This window comes from Phragmites australis, chromosome 20 (genome assembly GCF_958298935.1).
Source record: "Phragmites australis chromosome 20, lpPhrAust1.1, whole genome shotgun sequence".
NCBI classification, from domain to species: domain Eukaryota; kingdom Viridiplantae; phylum Streptophyta; class Magnoliopsida; order Poales; family Poaceae; genus Phragmites; species Phragmites australis.
In genome coordinates, this window is record NC_084940.1 from 3,972,783 (window position 1) to 3,983,051 (window position 10,269).

Sequence of the window (10,269 nt, forward strand, 5' to 3'; positions counted from 1 at the left end):
ACGTCCGCCCCCCTCGACGCCGAACGCCAAACCCAACCCGACCGATCGCCCGCTGCGCGCGGTCAAACAAGACGCACGGGGCCACGGCGCGAGAGCCCAACGCAACCGCCGGCCGCCCGCGCGCGCCGCTCCCCACGAAAGCCACGGCGCGCACGCGCCCGCCCGCGCGGGTTCGGAACGGGCAAAAGGCGAACCTCGGAGGTGAGACCACACGTCCGCGTCACCGCCTCGCACGGTCGCACCGCGACCGGGGAGCCGAACTGAACAACAGGCGCGCGTCAGTTGGAGAGGATACTGTTCTTTAATGCTAATCCCCTCCGGGAATTTTGTCTGACAGTAACATGTACGCACGCACCGCGTGGAGATCGCTGCACGCAAAGGCACGAGCATATTCCCCTCCGATTCACCAATCACCAATCAAGCTGCTGCTCTCCGCGAGATACTGAGATCAACTGGGTAATCTAGTTTGCTACTACTACTGAGCATTTCGATTAGCTAGCCCGTGATGACATCGGCGCTGCGCTGCGGTGAAAGAAATGCATGGATCTCCCGCGCTTCGCTGTTGCTTTTGGCGAGTGGCGGAAGAAAGAGAGTGAGCAGAAGCAGGCGTGCATGTGGGGGAGATGCATGTACTTCTGAGGAAAATGCACATTCTGTTACAACTATAGAAGTGCCGGTTTCGTCTGAAAATTGTTTTCTGAAGAGAAGTGCCAAATTCTTGCACGGAAGTCCATTTTTTAATCAGACTGCTCCCGAGAAAGGAACCAGCTAGGAGTATATTTTCCCTATCACACAGAGAGTCCGTGGCCACGATTAGGCCGGCATGTGCTGACTGCTGTGGCGTGCAGCACCGGCTTCTCTGGACAGTGAACTACCCCCGCAGCGTCAACCTCGCGTGAATTCTGCGTCGCAAGCACGAAACGATGCCGGAAGAAACAAGAGTTTTTTTTAAATAATATTATTTTATTAAAAAATTGCAAAAATAATAGTTGAACTCATAAAATTATAAAAATAAGTATATATCGGCACTCGAAGAAGCGACAGTGACTTATCGGTACTCCATATGCGACAGTCTATGTGGTCGTGGGTCCGAAGGCCTGTTGATACACCGGCAGTGTGTCTAAGGACCTATCTGTATTCCGCATACCGATGTGTCCTATATCTCGCACACAATATTCAAAGAAATATTGATAACTTTTTTATATGATCTTGTATAGAGATGATTTTTATATGAAAATTATAGCTATCGATGAGATAATATCGACATATCATACATCCCGCAGATGATATTTAAAAAAAAATTTATAACTTTTTTATATGATCTTATATGGAGATGAATTTTATATGAAAATTATAGTTATCAACGAGATCTATAACTTTGTAGCTGAATATTTTTCCATTTAAATCTGTTTAGATGTCTAAAAATGGCTAAAAGTTTTATATCTAAAATTTATAACCACCTGTTGTGTATCTAAACGAATTCAAATGAAAAATTTAACTATAAAATTGAAGATCTTATTGAGAGAAATATTTTTTATATAAAGATAATCTTCATCTAAGATCATATAAAAAAATTATGATTTTTTTAATATTGTCTGCGGGATATAGGATATATCGGCATTCTGAATGTCAAACATGTCCCAAATACACTGTCTGCATATCGACAAGCCCCGGGCTTAAAGCCCTATAGGCTGTCAGTATACGAAGTACTGAAAAGCTATTTTTAATAAAAATATTATTTTAAAAAATCGGAGTACAAAAGTGAGATGCGAAAATGGCGCGCGCGCGCACGCACTCACGCTATCGGCACAGGCAGTTTGCGAAGAAACCGCATCTAGGCAGGGCGCCCACGGATCGTCTCGTCGCAGGCTCGCAGCGCGCGTGCCGGTGTCCATCCCGCCGCAGGAAAGGTACATCCACGAGGCGGACTGGTGGCGTCACGGGGCGCGCCCTCCCCGGCGTGCCGCGGTTGCACATGCGGGACGCGCCGGCTGATCGAGCCACTCCCCTCCGCGGGGCAGATTGATCGGGTCAGGGGCTGTTGCACGCATCACAAGCAACCGCGCCACGCGTGCACCTGTGGGCTGTGGCCATGCTTTCGTGGGCTGTTCTGAACACCGGCCACGGGAGGAACAGTGCGGCAGAAGACGCGCGCATAAATGCTGAGAACTGGATCTGATCACGGCACGCAGATCTAGCCCTGCAAACAAGATAAGGGTGGAAGTAATCAGTAATCACTTCGTCGTTAGCTGGGAGAGTAGGGAAAAAATTGGATGGGCGGCGGCAGCGGATAAGACTGGCACATAATTAAGTGATATAGTTGGTAGGAGTCGAATTTGATTGGATTATGAGATAAGTTAGGTTCGATTTTTAAATTTATAGGGATAAGTTTAGAAAACTAGGATTTTGAGTTAGTTTACGATAGTAGTTTTCTCATTCTATATATAAAGAGATAATCATGTAATTGAAATCTCTACTACTTAAAAAGTATCTGATGAGTTCTGCGTACATCTGAATCTTATGAATCCCATGTCTAATCCCTAAGAGCCTCTTTAGAATTCAGGATCCTCAAAATATAGAACAGAAAAACATAAGATTAAAATTGCCTAGCATTTTGAATCCTATGGAATGAAAAACACAGAAAAACTACAGAGCACAGGAAAAATACAGAAATCAGAAGAGAGAGAAAGACAAAAGGAAGTTTTCCAAGAGGTTAGACCTCATGTTAGAAATCTTTCAAAATTCCTATGAAACAGCAATTCCATAGGAATTCTAAACGTTAAATCTTTGTTCCAAAAGGCTCCATAGAAATTTTTCTTATAGGATTTGAATCCTATGAACTTCCTACTTTTTCCTTTGTTGCAAAGGGGCCTAAATATCTCTCTCCACGTTCTTTCGAAGATGCTTGTTGATTTGGTGGTCCGCCTCACCTGACATCCGACGGTTGCATCTCGTCGTACGCATGTGGCATCTCATCCCACAAGGTCCCGCATGTCATCCGCTCACATCCCATATCGCCCATCCTTCCCCACATTAGATGGTCATCTCTAACGCCGCCTGGCTCCTTTTCTCCTGCACACCTCTACGGAGTAGCTCTCCACTTCCCCTCTCCCTCCGCCTTGCAGCGTCTCCGTGCTGGGAACAACGGGAGTCGGTGAAAATGGAGCCTCAGCCCGCCTGCCATCTAGATCCAATTTGCCTCTGGTGCTACGGCCACGCCGCAACACCCCAACACGCACTTTGAATTCCAGGTAAATCCCTAAAATTTGAAAACCTTCTCCCCCTCTCTTCCACTCCACTAGGGTTTCACCACCCCCACCACACCGCTCTGGAGACCAATCGATTGGCACCGTGCTCGCTACCCATCCATGCTACATCCCTAGCCTATCCGCTAGTGTCCCACTCCTTCCCGACATGCACCTCCTAGAAAGGTCGGTCGTCGCTCGCATGCAAAAGCACCTCACGTCAGTGGCGAGATTTAGTTTGTTTGGGTTTTGGATTAACTGTTTTAATTTTTTGCGCAGTGGAAATGGAGGAGATGCGCAAGGATCTGGACGGTCGGTGGGCCGATGTGGAGGCGCTCACCGTCGAGCTTCGTGCCAAGGCGAAACTCGCCAATAGGCTCAAATACGCAGGTGTCGACCAAGTCGTGAAGCTACAGGAGGCCCGTGCCGATGCCGAGTAGCACGCGCGAGAGATCGCAGCGAGGGGTGAGGAGGCCGTCGCCGCGAACGAGCAGTGCGGGTAGCTCACGACCAAGGTGGCCAAGAGGGAGCAGGCTCTTCGACACCTTTGCGTGGCCCATGAGGCGCTCAAGGCCGTGCTTTGGGAGAGGATGAGGGGTTCTAGAGCAAGGAGAGGGAGCTCCTCGCTGCGCTTGTGGACTCCGAGACTAGGTGGCAGGAGCATGAGACCTCCCTACGTGCGCGACAACGATGAGGCTGCGCGACTCAAGGGGCTGCTGTCGAAGAAGGAGAGGAAGTGCAACGACGCGGAGCAAAGAGCATTGGCACCGAGGGAGGTGATGATGAGGGATGACATGCTAGTGAAGCTGAAGGAGGAGAAGTCCACTATTGAGGGCAAGCTTAAGTGGAAGACCAAGCAGTTCAGGCACCTTGAGGAGGTGCTCAAACCGAACTCAAGGCTATATGGCTGACAACTATGCAATAAGGAGAGATCTAAATGTTGCTCTTGTTGCCAAAATGAAAGCTGAGGACTTGCTTAAGAAAAGATGAAGTTATTGGGTGCTCTCAATGAGGCAAATTGTACCCTTTATGATAGGAAAAGCAATCTAAGCCAATTTGGCATCTGTTTTCATCAGCAAAGGCAAGTACTTGAGCAATTGGAGAAGCTAAGAGTTAATATGAAAACTGAACTCAAGATTTCTATGGACGAAAAATGTGTACTGAAGAGAGATCTGGATGTTGCTCTTATTGCCAAAATGGCAGCTGAGTCGTCTCACACAGAAGAAAAATAAAAAGATACGTGGTATAATCGATGAGAAAGAAGTATTGATTGATGGGTTTCAAAACGAACGGTAGTAGAAGTAAGATAAATGTATGAAGTATTAGGTAGATTTTTTATTAACTGAAATATCACTTTTGTGATTTCACTCATAATAATCATGATGCATGTCTTACAAGCTTGAGGTCCCTAGATGAATCAATGATGAGGAACACTTATGACGTTTGTAGTTACCTCGTGCTTGAATTGTGTTTCCGTTGCATGCACGGTCACTCACCTATTGCCCCATATTGTTACTTGCCATTTTGGCATTTGTTTACCAACTAGAATTTCACCAGCAGATCTCCTTAACCACTACCCACAAGAAAACTGCTAAATAACATCTTAATAGAATTGAGTTCCACAGTTCAAATATCATCACATAATTTGCACTTATCACTTTTTAGATAGTTTTTTTTTTTGAACGGATGGCAAAAGGCACTTCCTAGATAGTTTCTCCTTTTCTGTTAACCGCACCTGACTGAATCATCCCTTGCATGGTTTGCCATAATTTTATCCTCAGTGGAATTTTTGCCTTCCAAACATTTTGTCATCCTAGCATGAATGGCCCCACAAGAGCTCAACCACCTATAGATGGATCCGGTAGTATAAATCCCTTTCCTGTTTCAACCTTGGGACTCCTTATCATTCACAGTAGTAACTTGTACATTATCTATTATTTGTGGCTCAAATGTGTGATTAGGCCTCATTCACGTAGTTGAAGCCACTGGCATGGGCTATAGACATATGGTCCGAGATTTATTTGGAATGATCCCCACCCAGTTTGAAACCCAATTGAGCTCAACTCACCTCCTCTTTTGCGATCCTTATCCGAAGCACGAAACAGAAGCAATTGTGCAGGGCCCATGCAATCCGTCATAATGACTCGATTTTTTTATTTTATATAATTTTTTATTTCTAGATTTTACAAATATATACATCTGTTTTGAAAATTTGCATATCTATAACCTATTGGTCTGTCTTTAAAAGCTATCTGACTAGACTCACCTCATGCCACGTGGTCTCTGATAGATGTATAGATATGCAATTTTTCAAAACATACACACATATTTACAAATTCTAAACATAAGAAATATATATAAAAAAGTCTACAGTACCTTCCAGGGATTGTTGGCTTCCAGTGAGGAGGAGTGGTGAGAGCACAAGATGGCAGCAGAGAGCAAATATAAATTGTTGAATGTTGAGCAACATAATATTTTTTTTCTTTATGCTGAGTAAAACATCATTGAGGTTTAAATTCTTGTTACGATGTAAGTAAGACCTGCAACTCAAAACTCTCATCATCCATGAGTTGTATATATTATGTATATGGATAATGCTTGAGTCTTCTCATAAGGAGACATTGATGTTTTCCTAAAACATGAATTTGTATACTCTGACGCATGGTGTGTCCAAAACACAATTATTTTATATAGATTATGGAACCATTTTGTATAAAATATGGATCCATTGTAATGCACGGGTAACTAACTAGTGAAGTAAAAAAAGAATTAATCTAAACCTCCCCTAATATTCTAAGTATCCTTAATCTATAGTCTAATCTCTCATTCTAGGATCAGAACATCACACATTTGAGTACCTGCAACTAGAAGGCTGGAGAATTGTCATCCCTATCTTGCAGCGCCCTCAGTCCTAATGATACTCTATCTTGTAGTCAACAAAACACACATGACATGATTAGTTGCCTGTATGGACCATATATGTATGTTGAGGAGAAACAAGTTGAACGGAGTCATATTGTTGAAAAGAAATGTTTGATTGGTTGTATCTGTCTCGATAGGCTGAACTAGATTTCTGTTTGATTGATTGAATTTAAGACCGTATAAACGGATGCAAGAATTAAAACTGTGATTGATTGCTCGTATGAAGATGATTTTATGAGTTTGACAAGTGGACACGCTTAGATGAGCGGATGCCTGCATCCACCAGACCAGACCGTGGGTGTACATTTGCATCAGCCGAGTTAGGCTAGAACAACGCATACGAGCAACGAAACATATTTCTCTCTAATATTATACGCATTCGCCTAAATGTTGCTCTCATACCGACAACTAATCAAATCCACAGCTCTTATCCATGGATTGGACCAAGAGCATACATATCTGCAGAATTAATGCTGCCATTTGACAAACCCGCACCAACACCACTGAGAAAACGTAAACGAGAGAGATCTAGGGGCCAGCTTGGAATCTTGGATGAGCCACTTAGGTTAGGTAGAAGAGTAAATTCCTCATTTATCACCAAGAATTTATTAATTCTTTTGATATATCAATGACACATCGACTTATATATAAGGGAATTGATAATTTTTCATAGATATAAGAGGAATTGTCCAGAAGAACAACAACCTCTCATAACGCACAATCCTCCCCCACCCATTCCCGACTATCCCCGAATTGTCCTCATTTATCACTAAGAATTTATGAATTCTTTTGATATATCAATAACACACATTAAATGATATATAAAGGAATTGATAATTTTTCAATAATATAGGGGGAATTGTCCAGAAGAAGAACAGCCTCTAGTGCAGTCGCGCACAGTCCTCCCCACCCGTTCCCGACTGCCCCCAGAAAAAAAGCAGATGAATGCAAAAAGATCATCAGAGATAGAGTACTAGGTGAAACAAAAATCTTGCATCGCATCATTTGATACGGAGTGGAAGCTTATGCACTTTATATGTTAAGACTAAAAGGGGGCACACCATCACTTGTATTTTCCCCGTGAACCCACTTGAGATTCAGATTCCCCAAGAAAACCTTGTACCATCAGCCTGTAAAGTCTGAACAAGAGTATGCATTCCGAAGAAAATATCAGAAATGCATGCGGCCACAGAGTGGCATCGATACATCAAATGATCAAACTCGGGCCCTGCTATTTCTTTTGATCGAAACATTTGCTCCAGCTATTCAATCCGGCCTCTTATCTTATTTGGTTAGACACTAGGCTACGAGGCTATCGGGCCGCCAAAGATAGCATGAAGCCTAGATAGATCAGGGCCGTCCCATATGAGGATCTCACCACAGCTCGGAAGATCGCAGGCCGGCTCACTTGATCAACGGGCTAGGCCACCAAACAGATTTTTTTATTTTTATTTTTCAAATTTAGCAATTTTAAACACCCGTTTGAAAAAAATAGCAACTACCTAACACCCTTCCAACGGAGAACATGTTTAAAAAAATAAAATACAATATTACACTGCTTTCAAAATTCAAAACATTATGTAAAGTCATGGAAATATCTAAAAACAAATCATAGTGTATACGATACTCATCTAGCTCTCGCAAAATTTCAATTCAAAAAATTACTTATACAATAAGAAACAAAATAAAATTAAAATTGACAAGTGGACCCAGCGATCCGTAAGGACTGGGTCATCACTCATCAGGGCAAGGCGCTCCCGTACTGTGTAGGAATAGTGGATAGTGGAGCTCCGGCCAACGGCGGCGTCGAGGAGGGCACGCCGCGGAGCCAGGCGATGGGGCCGCCGAGGCGCCGGCAGGCTCCTCCTGTGTAAACCGGGGGCGGTTGGCACGATGTTTTGCTCCAAAGAACTTCGTGACAGCAAGATAGTTAGCGAGGTCGCCGACCGTCCTTTCTGCTCCCAGCATGGTTTGCAGGGTCCCGCGCCGCGCATTGAGGGCTCGTTTGGTTCAGCGCCCAGCGCGGCCTGCCAAAAGTTGGCGTCCTCATGCACATGAGGTCATTGCTAGTTAAGCGCTAACACGTTGGTGAAACGGCGGCGGCCAAATACTCTTGTCAATTTTTTTGGGAGGCCAACGGTTTGGCGTGACTAGCCTGGACACCATCCAAACGCGTCCTCAACCGTCGTGCAGATGGTTCGGACATGCTTGCCCGTGATCCTCGACTTCTTTCGTTCACCGACGGCCGCGAAACTACTGGCAAACTGGTAGCGAGCACTGACATCGCCATTCACCGGCGACCAGTTGTCATTGGAGGAGGGTGTGCCTCAGACTTCAGTCCAGCCGCCGACGGCTGAGGTATATATGCCGTATGCGTCGTCCCTTTGGATGGTACTTGATACAGGAAGGAAACACGACGAGATGTTCGCATGGAACTCGCGTGATGGCCGTCCGGGGCCCGGGCCGCGAAGCTTGGCTCCCATGGTTTTCACGAACCGATGCGGCGCATCCGCTCCACGACCACGACACCACGAGCGCTGTCTCCAGCTGCCATTCGAACCCCACGCCTCGCGCCATCGCGGCGTGCATCCCGTGTCGAATTATCATGGGTCATGGCGTGCTAGAGACTGTTCGGTTTTTTGTCCCAACAGTACAAGTTAAAATTTGGTTCGATGTTAAATCAGGTAGTGTTAAATTTTAGCCGTCAAAATAACATTTGATTTGAAATCAAGCTAAAATTTGATCGTCCAAAATTTTAGCGAATATTTGGTTGTCTAAGATTTGCCTAAAAACGTTATAGAAAAATTTTGACCGATCATTTTTTTTTCCGAAATATAACCACATTTTGACCTTAAACCAAACATAGATAAAAATTTTGAGACACGACTAAAATTTAGCTTGACTCCTTTTAACTCTAACTAAATTTTAACTCTAACTAAATGGCCCTAGTGTCTCACCCCCAACTGCAAGCGAAGCGGCCTTAATTTGCACTCGCACTTGTCCCTCAGACAAATCCCCGTACTTCCCCATATGCTGCAATCAGTAGCTCCGCCACTCTCATGAGTGGAGTTGTCATATGGTTTACTACTACTTTTTATTTATTCTGATTGATTTTTTATGGTTTTTACAGTATCTTTTGGTTACTATTTTTTTATAATATTGTATCAACATATACTAATAAATTTATGTTTTTACGAAAGCTTTTCTAAAAACAAATCTAATCGTATAATTTCTATATAGCTAATCTTAATAGTTTCAAACATATTAGTGATAAAACTTTTAAAAATCCGATTGTATGTATGAATTCTAAAAGGACAAATAAAAAAGAAAGGTGGTACTAAAAATTAGTAGGTAGCATGATTCATGAAGCTTGGGGAAAGATGTTACGGGACACAGTTTATGGCAGTTAAGCTCAGAAATTCAGAATCCAGGGGCCATGTGCGATGCTGGATCCAAATGGAAGCTCGTGCATTGCGTTGGCCCTCTAACCACATGCACGCCACTACTCGGCCGGTAGCTCACCTCTGCGGCCGTTGTGTAGTCAGCAAGAGGCCACATCGATTGGAGAAGCACGACCGTTGTGTAGCACGAGGCCACACCGATTGGAGCAGCACGACTCTTCAACTCTTCGTGAAGAGCGAAGTCCTTGGACAAGAGTACAATAAGATTTGCTCGAGTGGCAAAACCAAGAGGCCAAATAGGTTGCTAAAAATGTGCTTGCATCACTATGTAAACGTTTGTGAAGCCTGGGATCTGAATTCTTGAGGACAAGGATCGGGCTTTAATAAAGTGCCAATAAGAAAAACCTGATCCGTGGACAAGTAGGCAACTGAAGCATACGATTGAGATGAGACAAACAGAATATGTAAGTGTTCCGGACCACATCTTTTTTTACAATCACATCACCTACTTCACTCTAGATTAAAAAGATTGGAGAAAAGTAATTTTACAGAGCTGTCTGCCGACGCAATTTTGTGCGATGGAACCACGGCAAAGCAGAGGAGGCAATCTGTGATGCAAGCTTCGGACAAAACCCATGTTCAGATTCTCCCATGTCCAGGGGAGGGGCAACACAAGGTGGAGAGAACGGAGTCAACGATAG